Source organism: Euprymna scolopes, chromosome 3 (genome assembly GCF_053919585.1).
Source record: "Euprymna scolopes isolate OS-2025 chromosome 3, ASM5391958v1, whole genome shotgun sequence".
Classification (NCBI taxonomy): Eukaryota; Metazoa; Mollusca; class Cephalopoda; order Sepiida; family Sepiolidae; genus Euprymna; species Euprymna scolopes.
This window is the reverse complement of record NC_136484.1, coordinates 151,758,783-151,776,969: the sequence shown is the minus strand read 5'-3', so window position 1 is coordinate 151,776,969 and position 18,187 is coordinate 151,758,783. Positions and strand designations below refer to the sequence as shown.

General features: G+C 34.8%; 1 pseudogene; it reads left to right on the top strand.

Annotated features, from left to right (window-relative positions):
- The first annotated feature begins 1,965 nt into the window (after nt 1-1,965).
- LOC145263681 (5S ribosomal RNA) lies at nt 1,966-2,082 on the top strand (annotated as a pseudogene).
- Nucleotides 2,083-18,187: the final 16,105 nt, after the last annotated feature.

The window sequence follows — 18,187 nt, the reverse complement described above, 5'->3', positions numbered from 1 at the left end:
AAAAAAAAAAAATATATTGCTTAGGGCAGATGAATCCTTGGGAGAAAAATATTCAAGAAAACTTTTAAACTCGATAATTATACGTATAATAATTTAACAGAATTAAGTCAAGATATTTTAATGGAGAAAATGAGATGAAACAGAACGGCAATAAAAATAATAAATAAAGACTTGTAAAACTGATGATGTATCAAAAAAATTTGATTAATTAAATTCATAAATTGTTATGGTATAACAAAGTGATCATTGAGATAACTAGACAAGAGAAAAGATCATCCCTTAAATGTTTTACTAACTCAAATTTATCTTAATTGTTTAATAGAGAATAAAATAATCTAATTACTTGAAATATGAATACTTATAAGTATTTAGGATGTTATTTAATATTTTTTTATAAGCTTCGGAGTAATAAAGTCAGGGCTTTTACTAATGAGTAAACAAGATCAAACCCCATTCGTTACATGTGTTCAGGACATTGATTAATTGTTAGTTCAATAAAAAACATTATGATAGGATTAAAAATGATGAGTGGGTGAACGTATTGGGTTAAATATTTAGATGGTTTACGACAACTATGTGTTGGCATCGGATTTGAAGAGAGTTATGTTGTAGTATGCAAGTAAATAATCGCGGGGTAATGTGTTCCATAATCTGGACATTATTTGAAAGAAACCCTGTTCATGGACATCCCGTCTGACGCTATATACAGGCATGAAGAAAATGACGTTCTCTTAATTTATATTAGTAGAGGAGTTCTTGCTGTAAACGTTATACAAAGAGTGCCCAAATATTGTAGCTCTGCTGAGCATCGTTTATATGGACATAACATCGTTTATATGGACATAACAATAAAATAGAGTATGTTAAAAATTATAGGTAATAAACGTTGATATATAAAGATGAAGACTTAACATTTCCTTTCTGAAATTTTGAGATGAGGATTGGTTTTATGTATTATTATTCATCGGATTACTCTTCTCATCTTGAGTATGATTTTTCACAACGTTTCGGTCGATATAACCTCCGAATTTCTTCAGGTGTATCTTGTCGAACTCGGGAATTGAGACTAAATTTCGAGCGGAACCCTTCATTTATTTCACGGGGTTAGCGTGCTCTTGTTCCGTTAGCCATGACTGGATAGAGGTCCTAAGTAATTCGCAAATGTATATTTCGGTCGCCCACACTGAGGATTGAACCTTCAACCTTCAGGAGAATATCACTTTTACAATTGATTCTTCCCAGTACTCTAACCACTGCGCCACGGGTCCTTGCGGACATTTACATTTCAATGAGCATTACTTATAAAATATGGAAACGGATTCGAACATTCACTTGCTCACGTTTCATAGGAGGAAGCACTGGTGATTAATCAACCAATAGATATTCCGGCTTCAACTGATGCGGGAAATAGATATTGGCGACATTTGTGTTTATTTCTCTTTCTATTGTCGTGAGATTACACGAAAATAAATAAACTATGTCCATTGCATTGCGCATCGCTTGATTTTGTTAAATAACAAAGTATACTTAGTTGAGAAAATATTTCGCTCCCATAGGTCAGCTCGGCCATCATATTATATATATTCTGATAACCCTCGTAATAATTGAACTCCCTGAAAGCCCAACCCATTTAGAGGTAGTGGCAACGTGGTAGTGTTAGAGCGAATGTTGTATACGTAACGAAAGAAGCATTAACAATAAAAACTCGTAGAGCTACAACAAATATCAAGAGTTTTTCTTCCTCTCTACCTAAAACAAAACGAAAATCATCGAAGTGTGCGTCCGTGCAAATTCAATGTAAACAAATCCTTGCAAAAGAAGCGATTTGTGTTTATTTGTTTACGTTGTTATGGGTTAATGTTTATGTGCGCATGCGCAACCAGATATCGTAAACCGGAAAGTGGGTTACATCACTCGTTACAAGGTCATTTATATATATATATATATATATATATATATATATATATATACGGCATAATCGCGTTGACACACCGGTTCTCGTCAGATCACCGAAGTTAAGGAACGTTGAGCCTAGTTAGTACCAGATGGGTAACCATTTGGGAATTCTATGCACTGTATGTGCTCTCCGCTTATCTTGGCATTTGTTTCCAGTCGTCTTGTACATACACTTCACTTGCTACTGGTATTTAACAATGCCGACTCAGGAGAGGTGTGGTTGGAGATTGCGTACCTCCTGACACAAAAATTTCATGCGCAGGCACTCCTTCCCTTCATGGGTATCCATAGTCTGTGTAAGACTGAAGGAGGCTATATATATATATATATATATATATATATATATATATATATATATATATATATAGCCTCCTTCAGTCTTTATTTGACTTTATATATATTTATTTATAATTGATGGTGGGCGATTGAACTTAGGGTTTACGTATATTGAAGTAGAGTTATCTCTTAATTTATAAATTACTAACTATATATATATATATATATATATATATATATAGTTAGTAATTAATAAATTAAGAGATAACGCTACTTTAATTTATAAATTAAGAGATAACGCTACTCCAATATACAATATATATATATATATATATATATATATATATATATATATATATATATATATATATTGTATATTGGAGTAGCGTTATCTCTTAATTTATAAATTAAAGTAGCGTTATCTCTTAATTTATTAATTACTAACTATATATATATATATATATATATTTATATATAGTTAGTAATTTATAAATTAAGAGATAACGCTACTCCAATATACGTAAACCTAAGTCCAATCGCCCACCATCAATTATAAAACAGATTCCTAACTCGATCGTAAGTAGACTCAGCAATAACTCAAGCGATTGATTGAGATTGTCGGACTGACTTCCTCATCTTGGTTGTTATTATCACAACGTTTCGGCCGTTTTGCCCTCCGGCCTTCGTCAGGTGAACGGTTTGTTAGGAGTCTCGAACCCAACCCTTTATTATTATTACGGGAGTACCGTGTTCGGACTCCAGCTAGGCTTTGGGACATAGTTGCTGATTCTCTGTTTTTCAATGTTACTTTTTCACTGCCTTCGTTCAGGATTGAAATCAGCACCTTTGGGTAACTGTAAACTGTTATACAACGTCTAGGACCACTCGGTCATATGTCACTAGGACAATTCTTAGATGGTTTTTGTTAATGTTAAACCTATGTTGTTATTCAAGGTTTTCTCTCTCTATCAGAGGTGTCCAAATTGCATTCAGCTCTATGCTTAGTTTGCTCAGTAGGTTGTTATGTCCGAGCATGTGTGCTGTTTCTTTAAGTTTTCTCACTTTCCAGTGGGTCTCTCTGTTTATTATTTTTACTTCATCCCATAGGGGGCGATGATCCCCCCTCTCCATCCAGACATGGTTGTCTATACCCGATTTTTCCGTCTCCCCTTTAGTTACCGCTTTTCGGTGTTCTTCCACCCTTACTTTAAGGGGGCGGCATGTTTCACCCTTGTAAACCTTTCTGCAACTGCATGGGATGGAGTATATGCAGTTTTTGGTCTAGTTCTCATCCATGCGGGGCTTCACTCGTACCAGGTGTCGTCTGAGTGTTGACTCGCTTTTGAATACCGTCCTGATGTTGTAGGGGGCACATATTCTATGAATCTTTTCGGAGATGCCTCGTATGTATGGTAGGCAGACCGTTAGAGGTTTTGGGGTTTCATTCTCCTCTCTTATACTATTAACACGTCTGGTGGATAGTATGCTATCTGGGTAGTTGTTACGACGGAGGGTATTCTTCAACCTGACCATTTCTTGGTGGTATGTAATGGTGTCGCTACTTATTGTCTCTGCTCGATGTTGTAAGCAGCGTGCGATTCCATGTTTGATACTGTATGGGTGATGGGAGTTGAAGTTTAGGTATTGTCCGGTGAAGGTAGGCTTGCGATATACGGATGTCTTAAACCCATGCTCTGTGCGTGATATGAGTATATCAAGGAAGGCCAGTTGGTTATCTTTTTCTTTCTCCATTGTGAACTGTATCGATGGTCTTATTGAGTTCACATGGTCTAGGAGAGCCTGGATGTCTTCCTGATGGGGCCAGAGTATGAAGGTGTCATCAACGTATCTTAGCCACATGGTGGGCTTTAAGGGAGCTGAACCTAAGGCCATGTCTTCGAAGTATTCCATGTATATGTTCGCCATCACTGGTGATAATGGCGAGCCCATAGCTAGTCCCTCCTCTTGTCGATATAGGTCAGTACCCATTCTGAAGAAGGTTGTTTCTATGCAGAATGTCAGCATTTCCATTAAGTTTGGCAATGGTACACATGTGCGCTCTTCTATGGAGAGGTCCGCAGCTAGTTTGTCTTGAATTACTGCTAGTGCCTCACTAGTTGGGACTTTAGTGAACAGGCTAACCACATCTAGGCTTACCATTTGGTTTGTACTGATGGGTGCTCCCTTGATCAGTTCCGTGAAGTGGGCAGAATTCTTTACATGTGTTGATGACTTGCCTGCTAATGAGTTTATTATATCCACAAGGTACCTGCTCAGTGGGTGGCATGCTGAGCCTCGGCAGCTCACTATGGGTGTGAGCGGAATACTGTCTTTGTGTATCTTGGGGAGACCGTACATATGTGGTAGCTTACTGTAATGCTGGACCAGCTGTCTATATCTCATCGGAGCGATGTGTTCCTTGTTTTTCGTAAGGATTTGTAACAGCTTTCTTTCGGTTTTCAAAGTTGGGTCCTTCTTTATTTTACCGGTAGCTACCATCTGCGATTAGGCCTGCCATTTTTTTCAGAGTATTCCGACATGTCCATCACCACAGTAGCATTGCCTTTGTCTGCTGGCAGAATTATTATACTGCTGTCACCCTGTAGGTTTCTTATAGCCAGCCTATCTTCCCGAGAGATGTTTGATTTAGGAGGCTTGGCTTTCTCGAGTACTTGTCTTACTTTCCATCTTATTTCATAACCTTGGGTTGATGGGATTCTCAAGGCTATATCTTCCATGTGTGTTATGATATCTAAGAATGGAACGCGTTTGGTTGTTGTTGCGAAGTTGAGACCTTTATTTAGTACTGCTTCCTCTGAGTGATTCAGTTGGTGGCTGCTGAGGTTGATGACCGCTATCAAAGCAAGGATCGATAAAACACAAGAAAACAGCAAATGCAGAGTATGTGGATAGAGAAACGAAACGAGAAACCATATGGTAAGTGAATGTAGCAAACTGGCCCAAAAGGAATACAAAAACAGGCATGACCAAGTTGGGAGGGCGGTGCACTGGGAATTATGCAAACTGCATTTTGAGCGTACAGATAAATGGTACAACCATAAACCCGCAACAGCATTCGAAAACGAGAACCACAAAATCCTATGGAACATGGACATACAGACGGACAGACCCATCCAAGCAAGAAGACCAGATGTCGTAATAATTAACAAGAAAGAAAAATCCTGTCAAATCGTAGACTTTGCTGTCCCAGCTGACCACAGGGTGAGTATGAAAGAAAAGGAGAAACGAAGCAAATACACAGAGCTAGCCAGAGAGTTAAAAGGGATTTGGATGATGAAGAAAATCAAAATAGTACCGGTAATAGTAGGAGCACTAGGAACAATTCCGAAAAACTTCGAAAAAAAAAATGGCAGAAATTGGAATCAGAGGAATAACTGTAAAAATACAACGCCTAACGATAAAGAAAACGGCTGAAATATTACTGAAGCCCCTAGAATGTGGGGAATAACACAAGACAATTTAACAAAGAAGCGTTACAAAGAATGAAGAACGACGAAGCTGCATATCTACAAGTTCTACACCACCATCATGTATCTACCCATTGTCTCATCACCGTCCGCCCCCCCCCCCCAATAGAAAAGTGATACCAAAGAGCCGAGAAGAGTCAAGGAGGATGGAAAGACGGAGGAGAGAGCGTTTGCCAGACCTCCGCTGGACAAGCGCGAAGAGAACTGGGATCGTGGGGAGGCTTAGTGCCACTCAAATTCCAGTATAAACCAATGGCCACTACCAGCGAGAAATCAATGTTATGAGGCTGTTGCGATGACGCAGATTTATCTGCAAATGCTATCGAAGGAGGTGGAGAGAGCTGAACGTCTGGGGAGACTTGTTGTCACTCAGCTTCCAGAGAATACCACATGTCTCCAAACCGATCGTTTGTTGACTTGTGTGAAAGCTCCATGTGAGCCAATAATAATAATAATAATAATAATAATAATAATAATAATAATAATAATAATAATAAACCAACTCCGGACAACAACAACCATACTAAAAATAAAAATAAAAATACTAATAACGAACAAGATAAATGCAACTTTAGATACCGCACACTTTGCTCACTTTTAAATAAATGTCTAACCAAAAGCATAGTTTACCAGGCCACTATATTTGCGAAAGAAAACCCTAATAACAAGAAATATTACGTAGGTATGACTTCCTTAGATTTCAAAACTCGATATTATGACCACAAAAGTACATTCAACAATAAAAAAAAAACACCGTATGAAAACAACGCTAGCAAATAAATACTGGGAACTCAAGGAAAGCGGCCGTTCGCCGGTAGTCGAATGGAAAATAGCAAGACAAGCAAACACCTGTAGAAACCTAGACGACCCATGTAGATTATGCCTTCATTAAAAATTTGCTATCCTGTACTATAAAGAACTCCAACATCTATTAAAAGAGAAATAGCGAAAAACTGTGTTCATAGGATAAAATTCACTCTAGGATACAGATACAAAATAACTTTAAAACTAACAAAACAATAGAAAATAAACAAATAAATAAATAAAATAAATAAACATGCATATAAAAAAACTATCATACATATATATGGATGTGTGTATATATATGTATATGTATGCATACATATTTATATATATATATGTTTGTATATATGTATGTATATATATATATATATATATATATAACTAACATAAAACAACTAACCTAGATTTAAAACAGGTCAAGACACTAGATATCCAGGTTAAATGGAACACACACAAAGAATCAGGTCAACCAGAGGTCAAATGGGCCTTTGTTCTATAAGTGCATGTCCATTGGCTGATAGGAAGGGCGCGGTGGATACTAGAAAGCTGATTGGCTAATTAAAATCTCAATAGAAGATGCGTACATAAAAACGACAGACAACCACAAAATTCGCGCATAAGCCTGAAGAATCCTAGAGTGGATGAAACGCAGAATATTCAGTGTAGCTTAATCGCCATATATATTTTATAAATTACTAACTAACTCTACCTACGTATTGAGCACTTTTGAAGTAAATACTTAAGTTTACGAATGAATTTATACTTTTGTATATTAATTTTATGTGAGTAAATGAAGTAGCTATATATATATATATATGCATATATATATATAATGCAATTAGAAAAGAAACATGTTCCATAAATCAGTGTCATGAGCAAGCTATCCTTTGTAACCCATTTGCCAATAAGAAGCACTGATTTTGTTAGCTTCTAATCTTCATTTAAACACTCATCGCCTTAACTGAACATAACCCAATAAAAAGTTAACAGAAGCCGTGCTGGATGAGAATAGCAATTCATATCGAATGTCTGTACTGTTATGAAACTGTATCCCTCCGGTAATGTTATTTACTGTCCTTGGAGGGTAGAAAACCATCTTGCTTTAAGGCGTGTAACTTACAGAATCGGAAATGTAAACTTATGAATATTCAAAAAGAGCCAAAACAAACGAATTATGGACAAAGACACTTCGGTTAAATTTTTTTAGCGGATTGACTATTTTCTTTTTAGTTGGTTTTAGGATAAATCAATTTAATTAAAGTAATTAAAATGGGCAACTTGTTTTTTAACAAAGTTGACAACATGCGTCCGAAGGCTACTATCGTGATACTTGCAACTTAATCTGCCCCATTATCATAAACATTCGAGAGCTTATATGAAGCTCTTACTAAAAATAGTTCTGATAGAATTTCAATTATATCTAAAAATTACGATATTTTGCTATGAAGAATATAAAAGCTTAAAGCCAATTAGGGAACCATAAAAAAAGTGCTGATAGATCTATATTGGGCTAAAGCCAGGTACAAGGCGATTATGACAATCTATAACACGGTAAATCCAACAAACCTAAAAAAAAAAAAAACAGACTTTCGAAATATAAACCAAATCATGTAAAGAATGATAGTACCAAATAAAAAAAAAACAGACTTTCGAAATATAAACCAAATCATGTGAAGAATGATAGTACCAAATAAAAAAAAAAAACAGACTTTCGAAATATAAACCAAATCATGTGAAGAATGATAGTACCAAATAAAAAAAAAAAAAACAGACTTTCGAAATATAAACCAAATCATGTAAAGAATGATAGTACCAAATAAAAAAGAAAAAACAGACTTTCGAAATATAAACCAAATCATGTGAAGAATGATAGTACCAAATAAAAAAAAAAAAACAGACTTTCGAAATATAAACCAAATCATGTGAAGAATGATAGTACCAAATAAAAAAAAAAAACAGACTTTCGAAATATAAACCAAATCATGTGAAGAATGATAGTACCAAATAAAAAAAAAAAAACAGACTTTCGAAATATAAACCAAATCATGTGAAGAATGATAGTACCAAATAAAAAAAAAAAAACAGACTTTCGAAATATAAACCAAATCATGTGAAGAATGATAGTACCAAATAAAAAAAAAAAAACAGACTTTCGAAATATAAACCAAATCATGTGAAGAATGATAGTACCAAAGAAAAAAGAAAAAACAGACTTTCGAAATATAAACCAAATCATGTGAAGAATGATAGTACCAAAGAAAAAAGAAAAAACCGCACGTGAGTATGTAGATGCATATTTTGCGTATGAATCAAATTCCAAATTTAACTCTAGTTTTCACAGCTAATTATTACACAAACAGATCACAAAGTATATGAATGTACAAGTGAATTGTATAAGTCGAAAACACCGAGTTCCTAGTATTTTCATATTTTAGCCTTTTAGTATTTTTGTACTAGTAATCAGTGTAAGTCTAAACGCAAACACTTTCAACATCTTCGATGGTGACGATTATTAAACATCTCATCCAATCTAATTTGTATATATTTTCAAATTGTGATCGATTTGTTCATGTCGGGTACGACACACAGAAGATTAACTTGTCCTGACATCTTTGATATCATGAGTCGATATATGCATCCCTATCATCTCGCTTTGTGCATTCAATGTCGACCGCAGCTGATATAACTAAGTATCAGAGGTCGATAGTAATTCTAACATTTTTTGTTTTTACAAATGGATCTAAGGAATGTTGGCATTAAAAAAAGCAGAAAGACAAAAACGTATAGAAAGAGTAACAAGGTTGGACAGGAAAGAGATAGGTAGAGCTTCATGTATCTGATAAAATTGTTAGCAAAACAGTAAATAAGCTCATCCGATTTAATCACTGCTTTTGTAAAAGATTCTCCCATTATGTATGCATATTTACACGCCTATTTTATGTTAAGGTATACCATTTTGTCGAATCCAGTGATTCACATATCATTTTCGCTTGATATATAACATCTCGTGTGACAACAAATTCTATAATATATATATATATATATATGTATAGATGGATAGATAGATAATTATTAGATAGACAGGAAAATAGATATATAGGTAGCCAAAAATCTACCAAATAATCGACTAACTACATCTGTTGCAACTTTAGTTAAACATCACTATTTTAATTTAATTTCTTTATTGATAGACTTCTACAGAAGAAGACTTACAATAAAGACGAAACGTTTATAGACGTGTGACTTGGTTTGTTCTTTTTTATCTCTCTATCTCGTTGGAATATTATTTCGATTATTCTCATCATATGTGTGTGTGTGTGTGTATGTATGCGTGTGTAAAGTTTTACATGTATATGTGCATAGAAGCACAACTAATAGTTTTATTAGATCTTATGGATATTTCTTCTATGTTCAGAAACTCATTTATCCAAGGCCAGCTATTCTGACAAAAATTTTAATTGTTTTATATAATAAATAAATGATTATGCTACAAATAGATATTTTATATAATAGAAACAATCTTATCGGGTCAAACATTTTAACTCTATCAACGGTCTTATGGTTTTATCATAAAATTCCAAACGCTGATAATGTACTCATTGTTCCGTATTTTATATCATAACTGTCTGTTCGTGTGGGGACAACGGTGTATATCCGCGAAAAAATCAATTACCGTATCGAACAGATCCTTGATGATTGATAGGTAGAAATCGACGATGTCGAACTAATTGAAAACCAAGCTACATTTCTCTCCGATGCGATTAGACCATAAATTGTACATTTCTGTTTATCTTGATTTTGTTTTTTTTGAGATGTATTGAATAATGTTTGTTATAATATATTTTTTCATAATATCTTTGCTAATTCTTACTATTTTTCGTTTTGTATGCTTAATCAGTCTTGTTGTAGGTTTTGCATTAAAGTATATTTTATGATCCTTTAATAAAAGTAGTCATTTATTTTTGTATTTGTCTTTTACTCTCACTAATTTTAAATCAATCCTTGAATTTTCCAGTTTCACCGATTATAATGTATACGTACTCAGTAGTATTAGCGAAACCCCGCGGAAATACACCAGTGCTTGCTACACCAAACTTTATAATTTACTATTCAAATAATATTTCTATTGAAATAACAGATTTATGCCATGGTTTATAGTATTACAAACTTAATGATTCTTTCTATCGTAAAATGCTTGCAATTTTAAACTAAACATTTTTTTTAATAAATAAAATGTCTTGTTTTTAATCATATGAAACGGTAGCAATTTAATTTCATATTCCCCGTCGTTTCATTACAAAAATAAATCACAACTAAATATTATTCAGATCAAGGTAATTATCTGACGTTTTTAAATATACTGATTACAATTGTTGTTTAAACAATCCATTTTAAAATAACTGTAGTCGAAATTGTTTATTTCAGTGAAATTATATAATTCACGAATCACTGATTGCAAAGTGTTTTCTCATAAGTTAGCCAACATTATATAATATATGATAATAAGAACAAAAACAAAGAAGGAAAAAGGAGGAAGATAAAAACGTGGTCATGAGACAGAAAGAGGAAAAGTTGAAAAAATAATGACATTCCCGAAATGTCTAGAATTTCAGCACGGCAAAGACCATGTAATCGAATACGAGCATGGAAACACGTATTATTTATTAATTAAACATAATATAAAAATGAATCGCCATGTTTTGAGTTTTCTTCAGCTCGGTTGGAGGATTCTGAAGAACTTTCTTTCCCTCTCTGTCGCTTCATATCTCTATCGTCTCTCTCTCTATATATATATCGTGTATATGTGGGTAGCAAGTTTTCAATTAAACATACTCTGTTGAAAAACACGGATAGTTTCTGTTTAACGAATTTCTTTTTGATTTTCAAACAAGAAACAACTCGTAACATATGGATCCGACATACAAGCATTCGATAAAATTACAAATACATTAATACGTAAATTTGAAAAAAAATCAAGAAGAAAGTCGTTAAACTAAGACTCTCTGTGCTTTTAAACCATATATGTTTTACACACACACAAATATATACTCATCCACATACAGTAGTGTTTCGCTGTATCATAGCTCATCCGTGCGGCTAAAGAGGCAACTGTCTCAAGCCAAGATCGAAACCCGACCGCCAAATGACAGTCAAGGCTTCTCACCATTGCGTTATACGGCTGACTTGACTAATTCCGAAGCCTAAAATTTTATTTATCTGATCAATAATTTTCTTAAAAGAAAACTTCTGCACATTTACATCTTTGTTTCATTCCTGTTGAATCAACTAATTTTTGTTTGTCGATACTGAATATTTCCTCATTCGACTCATCAGAAAAAACAGAAAACCACCCGAAGAGAAAAATGCATAACAATGTAACAGATAAAATACAAAAACAACAAAGCAATTAACATCGAATTAATTTCCATTTGTGAGATACTTGTAATATTTATCTACTGTGGGCATTGTTGTTGTTGTTGTTATTATTATTATTATTATTATTATTATTATTATTATTATTAATAATAATAATAATAATAATAATAATAATAATAATTGTTTCTCGTTGCAAATGGTATCAAAAGAGGTGGAGAGTACTATAAAATCTGGAGAGACTTGTTGTCATTCAGATTAGAGGGAACAGCACAAGTTGTTATTAAAGATAATTTTTTATGATAGTCTTATGAAAGTTCTTAGTGAGTGAAATGCACCAGAAGCTCCAACGCATGTGCCCGAGATTCTGGACCTACCCCCATTGCCACATCACCCCCCCCCCCCAAAAAAAAGAGCGAGACGAAATAACCAAATAGTCAAGGAGAAAGGAAAGATCGATGAACTGACCAGACCGCAGCCGAATAAGTGCGAAGAAAACTGGAACTTTGGGGAGGCTTAATGCCACTGAAATCACAGCAAATCCCAATAGCTGCTGCCAACGAGAAATCAATGACAGGCAACTGTTGAGATGATGCAAATGTATTTACAAATGAAAGAGGATGAGAGTACTGGAAACCTGGGGAGACTTGTTGTCACTCAGCTTCCAGTGAACACCACAGGCTGTTTTCAGGGAAAGATCTCTGAAGACCTGCGTGAAAACTACTTGTGAGCAAATAATAATACAAACAAGAGTTAAGTTGAATATTTTAATTTTCTAAGTTAATTTCTATATACTGACAAATGTCTGTTAAATCGTCGATATGTTTGTGATATATATTGGCCAAACCCTCAATTTAATGGGTTTATATATATATATATATATGTGTGTATATATGAAGAATTCTATTAAACGTAAGTGAAAACAAAGGTCTAAATCGCCACATGAGCGACAAATTCTAACTTGGCATATTTAAACTGAAACAGAAGTGAAACAAAAAGACGCAACCAAGAGAACTAGTACACTAAAAATGAAAAGTGCTCAATATTCTTGCCCTTCCCTCCTTCCTTTCTCTCTCCACTCCCTTTCCCACTTCCCCTCTTGGTCTCCTCCAATTACTTTTCCACTTCCCTCCCATTTCCCCTTCAAAAAAAAAACTGGCGTCATCACGAGTAGCACCGCATAAAATAGTTGAAAGGTCGAGGAGTATTGAAAGACTGAGGAGAGAAAGCAATCACTAGGCTTCCACTGGATGAGTGCGAAGAAGACCTTGACCTGCAAATGGTATCGAAAAAGGTGGGAGTACTAGAAAATCTGGGGAGACTTGTTGCCACTCAGATTAGAGAGAACAGCACAAGTTGTTATCAAAGAGAATTTTTTATGATAGTCTTATAAAAGTTCCTAGTGAGTGAAATGCACCAGAAGCTCCAACGCATATGCCCGAGATTGGTCACTACGAAGGGACCAATTCTCCTCCATGAGAGTGCTCACCTGCATGTTGCTCAACTGACTCTGCAGAAGCTGAACGAACAGGGCTACGAAACTCTGCCTCATCCACCATATCCACCAAACCTCTCGCCCACTGATTGTCATTTTTCAAGCATCTCGACAACTTCAAAAGCCGAGATGATGCCGAATCGGTCTTCAATGACTTCATCGCTCTCAGAACTCCGGATTTCTATGCTAATGGAATAAATAAACTTGTTTCTCGTTGGCAAAAATGTGCCGATTCTAATGGTTATTATTGCAATTAATGAAGTATTTTATGAAAGAAGTTATAATCTTTTGAAATTGAACGTGAAAACACGACATTATTATTGCACCAACCTGATGCTGCTGCTGCTGCTGCTGCTGCTGCTGCTGATGATGATGATGATGATGATGATGATGATGATGATCTGCATATCTATAAGTTCTCTATCCCCCTCCCTCATCCTCTCCCATTGCCCCATTACTGCACCTTCCAAAAGAGTGATACCAAATAGCCAAGAAGGGTCGAGGAGGATGGAAAAACCGAGGAGAGAGAGCCCTGATAAGACTTCCGCTGGACAAGTGCGAAAAGAACTAGGACCTTGGGGAGGCTTTGTGCCACTCAGGTTCCAGTGGAAACCAATGGCCGCTGCCAGCGAGAAACCAATGGTGAGCGGCTGTTGAGATGACACAAATTCAGTTGCATATGTTATCGAAAGAGGTGGAGGGTACTAAAATCTGGGAGGACTTGTTGTCACTCAGCTTCCAAGGAACATAACAGGTTGTTTTCAAGGAGATATTTTATGACTTGTAGAAAGCTCCTTATGGGCCAATAATAATAATCAGTGTGACCGAGAGATAACTCACAGAAGACTGGATATTGTTGTTGTGAACAAAAACAATGAATAGCTAATGTTTCATGTTGTTTGCCCAAACGACATCAACTTAGTAGAATTAAAAACTATGGAACTATCAGAAACTAAGGGTGGAGATTGCTATGTGGGGGAACAAGAAAACTTCTATCTTGCCAATCATCATAGGTGAGCTTGTTTCAATTTTGGATGATCTTGCGAAGCAGTTAAACTCCTTGTGAATTAAGTACAACACCACCGTATTCTAGAAGTCAGATCTGCTTGGCACAACAAACATTCTACGCCAGGTGTTTTCCATCTAACTGACTCTTTTACAATACTCACTAGCTTTGGTGTAAAAGCCCGCTGTTGAGTGAAAAAATACCGTGTAAGATATCACAACACTGTGAAGTTAACGAAAACAACAACAACAACAATAATAATAATAATAATAATAATAATAATAACTAGCAGAACTCGTTAACCTGCGTTGTCCGTTAGAAGCATGGCTCCACCTCGTAAAAGTTTAAGTACGGCTCCTATTGGTATTGCCCAACCTCCAACCTCCTCATGTTAAGAACGGCTTTTTGGAATAGACACTCCAACATCCTCATGGTAAAAATGGCTTTTCGCAATGGACACCCCCAACCTATCCCTGTTAAGAACAGTTTTCTGAATAGATATCCAATTTTGGGGAGGGGGGTCAAAATATCTGCATTAATAATCGTAATTATGATTCCCACGCGCAAATACTATGAACAAATTTGGAATGTTGGTTGTGCAGTGTCAATCGGAAAAAATGTATATGGGTACTTATGTATTTTTGTTACCTTGCTGAGATAATAATGCTATTATTTTGAAAGCCATTCGGAACATGTTAGTGTTTTGTAATAATTTGTAATTGAATAATCACGTGATTATATGTTTAATAATAACGTGAAATTTTACCTCTATGAAGATTGTGAAGCATTTATAATATAGACATATTGGTCATGTCAAAATGTAAATAAAACTTATGTTTACATCAAGCGATATACCCGTGTTTACTTTAAAGATCCCCTTTTAGTTAGAGTGTGTGCGTCGGTCTGGAAAAAATAAACAGTAAAAGAAAGAAAGAAAGAAAGAAAGAGAGCTTCCCGTCATAAAACAAAGTAAAATAAAAGCTAAAAAAGTAGTCGGTATCTACCTTGCCCGAAAACTTCTATTGAATATTAGTCTTTTTAAACGCAAATAGATCAAAAATACGTAGGTAAACGAAAATGATTTTTTTTTAATAATTTCGCAACTAACGTTTCTATAAAATAATTTTGTGCTTATGCACATTGATTTACCCCAACGGTAGTTTTTACAAAAATAGTAATAAAAATTATATTGCATAATATTCGAAAAACTACTTACTTGCGGGCAATTAAAATGCGGTATTCTTTTTTCAAACCTAAATAACGTAGGTAAACGATAATGATGTTTTTAAATAATTTAGCAACTGTAGTTTCCATAAAATAATTTGGTGCCCGTGCGTATAGATTACCCCCACGGTATTTTTTGAAAATAATAGTCATAGAAAAATTATATTGCTTAATAATTCTAACTTTTTTTGTTTTTTACAAATGGATCTAAGGAATGTTTGCACTAATAAAAAACAGAATGAAAAAAAAACGTATAGAAATAGTAACAGGGCGGGAAAGAGATAGAGCTTCGTGTATCGGATAAATTTGTTAGCAATGTTATGTTTCAAGCGAAAATTATTTGTGAATCACTGGATGGGCTTATTTAATAAGCTCATCCGATTTAATCACTGCTTTTGTAAGGGATTCTCCTATTATGTATGCATATTTACACGCCTATTTTATGTTAAGGTATACCATTTTCTTGAATCCAGTGATTCACATATCATTTTCGCTTGATACATAACATCTCGTGTGACAACAAATTCTCAAATATATATATATATATATGTATATGTATATATATATATATATATATATATATATATATATATATAGATAATTATTAGATAGACAGAAAAATAGATATAGAGGTAGTCAGAAATCTACCAAATAGTTGACTAACTACATCTGTTGCAACTTTAGTTAAACATCAATATTTTCATTTAATTTCTTTATTTTTAGACTTCTTCAGAATAATTATTACAATAAAGACGAAACGTTGACAGATATGTTACTTGGTTTGTTCTTTTTTATCTCTCTATCTCGTTGGAATATTTTTTACATGGTTGTCACCACTTATCAAGGCCCGGAAGCCACTCGGAGATAAGGGTATTTGCGTGTACAGTAATCAATGAGACAGTATCGGAGTAATCGTTAGTATTGGAGATTTAATAAAGTGTCTTACTTAAGGAGGCGGTTCATCAGGAATTTGTTTATGTTGGACTTGAAGACATCCAAGTTGTAGTCAGGTGGGAAAAAGGCAAGCGGAAGAGAGTTCCACAGGCGTGCACTTCTAAGAAAGAAGCTTTGTTTATGTAATCTACGTTTTGATTTAGGCACAGATAAAGAGCGGGGAAAATTATTGACAATGGTTTCAGCTAGACATGTTCATAGTATTTGCGCGTGGGAATCATAATTGCGATTATCGTGAAAGATTGGCGAGGGGGTACCAGAGATTGGAGCTCAGACGAGCACTTGCCATGGAAATAACGATAAAACAAAGACAGGCTCGCAACGTCTCTTCTGTGAGAGAAAGGCTTCAGGGAAGAGAAAAGGGCATCCCCTACTAAGCCACGAAGTCTATTTTGTACTCTGGTAGGCTTTTTTTTAGCAGCTCCTGTCCAGATATGGCAGCAGTATTCCATCCTTGGACGTACTTGGCTTTTATATAGATAGAGAATTGCATCAGTAGTGATATATCTTCTGGGGCGGACATATGTAAATAGAAACGCTAATTATAGCAATTAACAAGAATATAAGTAAGTCGATAGATTGCATATATTCGCCTGACAAGGTAAGGATGGGAAAAAATCTTATCTAGGCCTTACTTTTCCATATTGAAAAAGTATTACAGAATTTATACTAAACATTGGTAACTAAAGACGTATTTGTTTGACCAGGTTTAAAAAAAGCATCATATTTACTCTAAAGTATCATATTTACTCTATAAAAATGGAAATTTGGAAGCGAATGCTTCAATGTTAAGTTCAAGGTCATATAAAACACGGGTTATATGACGAGTCTGTTCGATGATTACCACCGAATTTATCAGAAAAATTGCGACTTTTGCTTTGTTCGTGGCGTTAATAGCTGACCTCGATATTCTAAAATTATATCAGTTGTTGGAACATTCCCGATATGTTCATTAAGATTAGGGGACCGTGAAAAGTGATAAATTCGACCGAAAATGTAACTGCAGGGGAAATAATATGCAAATATCCATGCATAGCATTTTAATTCTTAATAGTACTCGATACGAACTTTAGACGTAGCCTGATTTATAACAACTATTAAATAGAGATTACTCTTTTTTCGGATGAAAAGGCCATGAAACCGGCCTATAACTCCTTATGCAATGCCACAATCTTCGAGTATTAAAAAAAATAAACGAATTAATGGATATTACAAGCTTTAAAATATGAATAAAAGACTTAGGATATCATTATAATTTAAAAGTCCATCTTCGTGACTAATAATAATAACTTCTAACTTCACCTGCTCGCATGTCATTCACTGCAATAATATGACACAATTCTCCTACCCGATAATACGGACGCTTACTGCGCAGTTGCAGTTGGGAAGAAGAAGAAGAAGAAGAAGAAGAAGAAGAAGAACACGACTTTGTACGAGAACATCAAATAAATCAACGTGATTGATGTAAAGATAAGCCGTTAGTTTTAGATAGAATTTTGTATGAAAGATAAACCGTTGGTCAATAAGATGTGATGCGAAAAGTGTGTACTGGTATTCGAAGGTAGAAAGGGAAGCGAAAGATTCCTAGGGGATTTTAGGTGGAATAAAATA